General features: G+C 36.6%; 1 pseudogene; it reads left to right on the top strand.

Annotated features, from left to right (window-relative positions):
• Positions 1 to 3,190: 3,190 nt before the first annotated feature.
• LOC103209330 lies at positions 3,191 to 4,162 on the top strand (annotated as a pseudogene).
• Positions 4,163 to 7,942: the final 3,780 nt, after the last annotated feature.

Here is a 7,942-nt window from a genome sequence, read left to right as displayed (position 1 = left end):
GAGAAAGTAAAAGAGATGGAGAGAGCTTGTGCTAGATCTTCTTCTTGAAGAGTCATGTGCCTTCCTGAGATGATCAGAGAGATTGGTTTCTGAAAATGAGAAAAAAAAAACAACCAAATATGTCAGAGAAGGAAGATGGTGTTATACAGATAACCCACACATTTGATCCCTCTTTCAGCTGACACTCTGAGTAACTAGGTAAATCAGATACAAATAATGATACTGGAGTTATGAACAGCTAAGAAGATAAAGTACTAGATTCAGTGAAGGGGAAGGAAGAGAGCAGATTAAACAACTGGGAAAAATAAATGAACCTGCACAGCTGGTGGTGATGGAGATGGAGAGGAGTCATTAGAAATATAAATGATGTCAAGGAGGAGGGAAGAAAGAAAAAGCAAAAAACAAAAAATATCATGGAACTCACAGGCATTGGGGACTCAGAATAGCCACATTGGGAGTTTTTTGAGGTGACCTTAGGCTCTGAGAGTAACACATTAACCCTCTACCTGGCAACCAGAGCTATTACATTGAACTCCTCACCAAATAGACAGGTAACGTCAATAGCTACTACACCACAGTATCAATGATGGTGGGCAACACCTGCTAATCCCAACTCCAAATCCTCTTCATGACAAACAGAGACCTGCACCCACATCCCCACTGGTGATTCCACCAACAGAGATAGAGCTGGAGAGCAACCTGTTACAGCTGAGCTAATAACCAAAGAAGTACACCTGCTTCACACTTTCAGATATAGTAAAACATAAAATCAAGGTGAAACAAATAATCAATACACAACAAACAACTAAAGACAACAACTTCAAAATGTTTAGGAAACAACAGACAACCCCAAATCAAACAAAGAAACAGGACAAGACAATAGAAATCAAAGCCTAGGCTAAAGAATTATCTATCATGGAAGAAGAACAAGCAATAAAACTATCTGAAAAAGAGTTCAGAAGGTGTATATATAGGACTCTCCAGGAGCTCAAGGAAGCCATAAACAGAAACAATGAGAGGACAGAGAGTACCTTGGAAGAATTCAGGAAAACACTAAAATTACAGAAATAGATAACCCACTGGGAGGACAATAGAGTAGACTAGAGCTGACTGAAGAACACACTTCCCAACTAGAAGACAAATCTCTTAATGCCAGCCTGTATGAAGAAAAATCAGAACAAAGATTTAAGAGAAATGAAGAGAAAGTAAGAGTTACATGGGATGACATGAAAAGAAACAACATACACCTGATTGGAATACCAGAACAAGAGGAGGCAAAAAAAAAAAATCCACTGAGAAAATTGTCGAAGACTTATTAACAGAAAAATTTCCCCATATCATGAAGGAAGAAAAGATAGCCATCAAAAAAGCTCAACAAACCCCATACAGATAGATCTCAAGAGAAAGTCAACAAGACATATCATAATACCAAATATGGCTATAGATTATTATGTAGTAAGTACTATTGTAAACATATTTTATGGTTTATCTCATTTAAACCTCATATAACCCTATGATATAGTACTATTTTAACTTCAATTTATATGTTAGGAAACTGGGAGTACAGAGAGGTTAAATGATTGCCCAAAGGTCACTTTGTAGTGGATGAGAGAGGTTTGCTTTGAAACAAGACAAACTGGTCCCAGGGTCCATGCACTCAATCACTGTGCTGTACTAATACATGTTTCACACTTCTACCATAATGCTGTTGCTCTCAAGTGTCATTGAGTTGATTCTGACTCATAGTGACCCTATCTATAACAGAATGAAATGTTGCTACCTTTACAATAGTAGGTATATTTGAGCCCATTTTTGTAAGTACTGTGTCAATCAATCTCATTCAGAATGATGATCAAGTACAGAAAGATGTGCATGTGAGTGGGATCAGTTGGGCCTTCCTTTTTTTTTTTTTTTGGCTATCCCTTTACTTTACAAAGCATGATGTTGTTCTCCAGGTAATGGGTCCTCCTAATAACATGTTCAAAATAAGTGAGATCAAGTTTAACCATTCTTGCATCTAAGGAGTATTCTGACTGCACTTTTTTGAAGACAAATTTGTTCATTCTTTTGGAAGTCCACAGTATATTCAATATTCTTTGCCAACACCATAATTCAAATGCACTAATCCTTTGGTTTTCCATATTCATTGTCCAGTTTTCACTTACTATGGCTTGCATCAGACACACCTTACTCCTCAATGTGATATCTTTGCTCCGAAGAGGTTTGAAGAGGTTTTTGCAGCAGACTTGCCCAGGGCAATATGCTGTCTGATTTCTTGATTGCTGTTTCTTGATTGTTGATCCAAGTAATATGAAATCCTTGACAACATCAACATTCTCTCTGTTTATCATGATGTTGTCAGTTGGTCCACTTGTGAGGATTTTCTTTTTATATTGAGGTGTAATCCATACTAAAAGCTGTAGTCTTTGATCTTCATCAGTAAGTGCTTCAAGTCCTCTTTGCTTTCAGCAAGGAAGGTTGTATAATCTGGCTATACCAGGTTGATTACTCTTGTCATAATAGACTTGAAACAAAGTATGTGATAATATCCTTCAGCTATTTATACTTTACTCAATGTTCTTTCAAATTGTATGCATCTAAGCCATCTTTACTGTGGACAAGATGGAAATAAGTAACAATCAAAAAATAAAGAGAAAGCCAGTGGCTGTTTTCTGGCAGAAATATACCTGGCCCTTAAAAAACTCGCTAGATGAAGAATTAGGAGGACTTATGCAGTCTAATCAGAATCCTCAATACACTTGAATTTTATCAAGTGACACAGCTTAAAAAAAAAGCATTTTGATATTCATCTTTTGAATATAAAATTTAGGGAGAATAAAGAAAATACAACCCATGAAATACATCTCAAGTGATTAACTCCTATTCCAATGGCAGAAATCATATACAAAATATGAACTTCAAATGTAAAGTGATTTGAAACAATTGTTATGACTTGGAGAACCTAGAAAATTTGAAGCAATTTAGATAGCAGTAATTTTCAAGAAAAATCTCCTATTAAATTATTTTACCTGAAGTACAATGTAGTGGCGTTGCGGGCATTATCTTATCAAAGAATGGTGATCAAATATAGAAAGAAGTACACACGAGTGGGATTAATTGAGACTTATTTGTCACTATCTGATCCTGTTATATTTGATATTGTTCCTTAGATTTAATTTCAGGGACTTCTATGTGAAGATTGGGCAGTAGTGTGAAGTCAGTGATGAGAAACCACTCGGCAATAACAACATTCATCATACTGGGACTGACAAATGACCCACAACTACAGATTTTCATTTTCATTTATCTGCTTATCACATATATGTTAAGTATAATTGGAAACCTGACCATAATTTCTCTCATTTTTGTGGATTCTCACCTAAAAACGGCTATGTATTTTTTTCTTCAAAATTTCTCCTTTTTAGAAATCATATTCACAACTGCGTGTGTCCCCCAGTACCTGCACATCATATCAAGTGGGAATAGAACTGTCACTGTCAAAGCCTGCTTCACCCAAATATTTTTTATTGTCCTTTTTGCAGCTACAGAATTTTTTCTCTTAGCTGTCATGTCCTATGACCGCTATGTGGCCATCTGCAAACCTCTGCATTATGTGACCATAATGAACAGCAGAATCTGCAGGATGCTCATCCTCTATTGTTGGGTGTCTGGCTTATTGATTATCCTTCCATTCCTTACTTTGAGCCTCCATCTGGAATTTTGTGACTCTGTCATTGACCATTTCTACTGTGATGCTTCTCCATTACTGAAGAATTCATGTTCTGACACATGGTTCATAGAGCAGGTGGTTATATTCTGTGCTGTGGTGACCTTCATAATGACCCTTGTCTGTGTAGTTCTGTCCTACACCTATATAATTAAAATGATTCTAAGATTTCCTTCTGCTCAGCAAAGGAAGAAAGCCTTTTCCACCTGTTCTTCCCACATGATTGTTGTTTCCATCTCCTATGGCAGCTGCATTTTTATGTATATCAAACCTTCGGCAAAGGATGAAGTGGACATTAATAAGGCAGTTTCTCTGCTTGCTATATCGGTTGCACCTTTGTTGAACCCCTTCATTTATACCCTGAGAAATAAACAAGTAAAGCAGTCTTTCAGTGACATCCTCAAAAGATTTGCATTGCTTTCAAAGAAGGAGTAGAATTTCATATTGGGAACTCAAATTAAAAGCAAAAATAAATCACCAGAATATAGATGGAAATTGGTGTTATGAGAGTTGTGAATGGACTTGAAGACAATTAAGGAGAGTTGAGAATGAAGTCTGAGAAAATTCTGAGGTACCCAGCATTATGTAGATGAGCATTTCTCTATTGTCCTGAAAGTGCCAAACTCTTTAGTGTCTTCCTAATATGCCACTCAATTAACTCTTCTCTGTATATGTCACCAAATCAATTCTAAGCTATAGTGACCATATGGGAGCTCTGGTGGCATAGTGCCTAAGGCATTTGACTGTTAACCAGAAGGTTGGTGGTTTAAATCCAACAGCTACTCCTTGGAAGGAAGGTTGGGAAATCTACTTCCGTAGTGATACTGCCTCTGAAACCCAAGGAGGGGTCGCTATGAGTCAGATCTGACTCGATTGCAGTAAGTGAGTGACCATATAGGACAGAGTAGAACTGCCCATAAGGTTTCATATGCTGAAATCTTTACAGCATCAGATCTCCAGGTCTTTCCACCTGCAAAACTCCTGAACAGTTCAAACTGCTGACTGTTCATTAGCAGCCAAGCACTTAACCATTGCTCCACTAGGGCTCCTTTAACTCTTCTTAGTCTTCTCCAATATCCATTAGTCATTAGTTTTCCATGTGAAAACTATTCTGGCCATGTCACTCTTTTCCTTGTGGTGTTCAACTGTTTCAAAGTCTCTTCCTTTTTCAAGAGGAATATAAAGTTGGTTTCATCTTCAAATCAGCCTAGTCAATACTACCCTCACAAGAAATATTAGATGAATTTGTGTAACATGATAATATAACAATATTCTTTGTCCTTTCCAATTTGAACTTAACAAAATCTATGGCAAAAAAATCAGAGACATAAAGAAGAATGCAATAATACAGTCTTTAACAATAGCTGATAAACTTCATCTTCTGGATTATTGTTCCAAGTGTAAAGAGAAACATCAAATACAAGAACAGAATCATTGGCTTAAGGACATCAGATTGCTACTGAAACAATGAGAACAAGATAGACCAAGATTTTGCAAAGGTAGAACTTGGAAAGGTGAGCTGATTATATGTAGTTGCTTTTGCCCTTGGTAGCTTTTCAGATTCATGACTGTGGTGGATTAAAGGTAGTTCCAAATTCTTTGTTCCTTTCCCCATCAAGAGACTAAATTTATTTCCTCACCCTGTTAAGTGTGCTGGCCCTATGACTTGTTTTTGCTTCCCAGAGTGTGGTAGATGGGAAGTTCTGACTTCAGAGTTTAAGTCAAAAGAAGTATTGTACCTTCCATTTTGCTCTTTTGGAACATATACTTTGGAGGAAGCTAACTATCATGTGAGAAGTTTGAATACTCTGAGGATGCTAAGCAATGTGGACGCCCAAGCTAGCCTTGTGGAGAGTTTGTGTGGAGAGAGAGGTACATGGCCAGCCACATTTATTTCAGTCATTCCCTTCAGACACATGACTTAAGAAAAGATTTTGGATAAACCACCCCGTCCAGCCTTCCAGTGATTCCAAACCCAGTTACCATCTGGTTGTAACTACATGAGAGACAAGAGTGAAAACCACCAAGCTGATTCCCGTCAATCCCCAGAACCATGAGAGATATTGAATTGTTTCAAGTCACTAAGGTTTGAGGTTATTTTTAAATGAAGCAATTAATAACTAAAATAAAAATAAATAAATAAAAGGGTTAAGGGAAAATGTTTGCCTGGGCATAGGGATTCTTGGGGATGAAGGAAACAAAAGTAAAACTTTTGGTTTTGTAGGCCTAGAGAAACCATTCTGGACCCTTAATGTGTCTAGGACATATGAAAATTCTTCAAACTACAGGGTTTTGATTTGTGTGCCTTTCTGGATGCACTGTATATTTAAAAAAGGGTTAAGTAAAACTTAAAAAAACTCTGAAACTTGGAGATACAAATAAGTTGGAAAAATTAACTAGGTCAAATTAAAATATATTTTCAAAGAAGACAGAAGTGATATTTGATCATGGAAAAATATCTGTAATGGAAAGACTCTAAATTCATTAAGTAAGCTGCTGTTTTTAGTCATACTGTTATTTGTCTGCCAATTATATATTGTGTCTAGTCCTCAAAACAATATTTATGGGCAAGTTTTAAATCTCGGTTTATAGGAAAAGAAAATGAGGTTCATGAAAGTTTAGTAGCTTTCTAAGTGACGACTTCATGATTCAAATCCACTTTTATCTGTCTCCTAACTTGTGTTAAGGAGCTCTGGTGGTGTAGTGGGAAAGGCATTTGCCTGCTAATCAGAAGGTTGGTGGCTCAAACCTACAACCTGGTCTGCAGGAGGAACATGAGGCAATCTACCTTTTTTAAAAATTTACAGCCTTGGAAACCCAATGGGGTCACTATGAATCTAAATCAACTCGATGGGAGTGTTTTTTTTTTTTTTTTTTTAATGTGTATTAATTTTAGAGCCTGATAATGCCCAAGAGAAACAAACATACTTCATTAAGGCAACTTTGAGGACTGACTCAATGAAAGCCTACATTTATTTTAGATAAGCAGTTTAAATTGTGATATGACATAAAATTTTAGAATAATATTTCACACTTACAGTCTAAGACAAAATTAATTACTTGAAATATACTATGTACTATTCTGATATATTTTAAAATTCTTTTCCAAAAGCTTCTCCTACACTCTGTACTATCTATCAAACGCAATGTCCAAACAACTTATAGATTCTACCTTTATTCCGTTAGACACTCTGCTTGAAGATGCAATTCTTTGTCCTGATCAACAGAGCTTTCTTTGTTCCCAGTGATGGAAATTGGGGAATGAGGACAGAGGGGATATTTGAGTTTAACTGTTGGATACAAGTAAATTCTATTGGACTTTCCTTCTAGTAGTGGCTTTTCTTTACTGGCTACAATGGCCCAGGATTAATCTTAACCATCAGGAGCTCTGGTGGTGTAGTGCTTAAGGCACTTGACTGCTAACCAGAAGGCTGGAGGTTCAAACCCACCAGCCACCCCTTGGAAGGAAGGTTGGGCAATCTACTTCCATAGTGATGGTGCCTTGGAAACCCAGGGAGGGGTCACTATAAGTTGGGTCCGACTTGATGGCAAATAACAACAACGACAACAGCAGTCTCCATCAATGGATCCCATTAGACGTGTTCCAGTAAAATAGCCAGGAAAATACAGATGATGGACTCTACACTTCTTTTAGCCTTCACAAATACAATTTCCTATTACCCTTTATGGATAGGTCAATTCTGGGTCAATATTGATGAATATTCCAGAATGACTATTCATTTTTTCTCAACTTTTTTCTATGTGATTTTATCCCTAGCTGTTCAAATTGTATTTTGTTATGTTTAACATTCAAGTGGATTTTTTTTTTAAATCTTACCCAGTAACAATGGATTCTTAGATGACACTAAAAGCATGAAAAGCAACAGACAAAGTAGATACAAAACATTATATCCCAATTAATAACTTTCGCCTATCAAAGGTCTTTATCAATGAAGTGAAGAGATAACCTACTTATTGGGAGAATATTTTTGGGAACCATGTATCCAGAAAAGGGTTTAATATCTGGAATATGTAAAGAACTCCAACTTAACAACAACAGCAACAACAGCAAAGACAAACAACCCAATGAAAAAAATGTTCAAAGCACTTGAAATTGCAGAGAAGCACAAGGAAATTGCTCAATGTCATTTGTCATTAGTGAAATGCCGATCAAAGCCATAATAAGATACAATTTCACCCAGACTAGAATGATGG

This window comes from Orycteropus afer, unplaced genomic scaffold, assembly GCF_000298275.1.
Source record: "Orycteropus afer afer isolate SDZICR_OR568_19922 unplaced genomic scaffold, OryAfe1.0 scaffold00490, whole genome shotgun sequence".
NCBI classification, from domain to species: Eukaryota; Metazoa; Chordata; class Mammalia; order Tubulidentata; family Orycteropodidae; genus Orycteropus; species Orycteropus afer.
The sequence above is the reverse complement of the archived record's forward strand: the minus strand, read 5'-3'. Positions and strand labels throughout refer to the sequence as shown.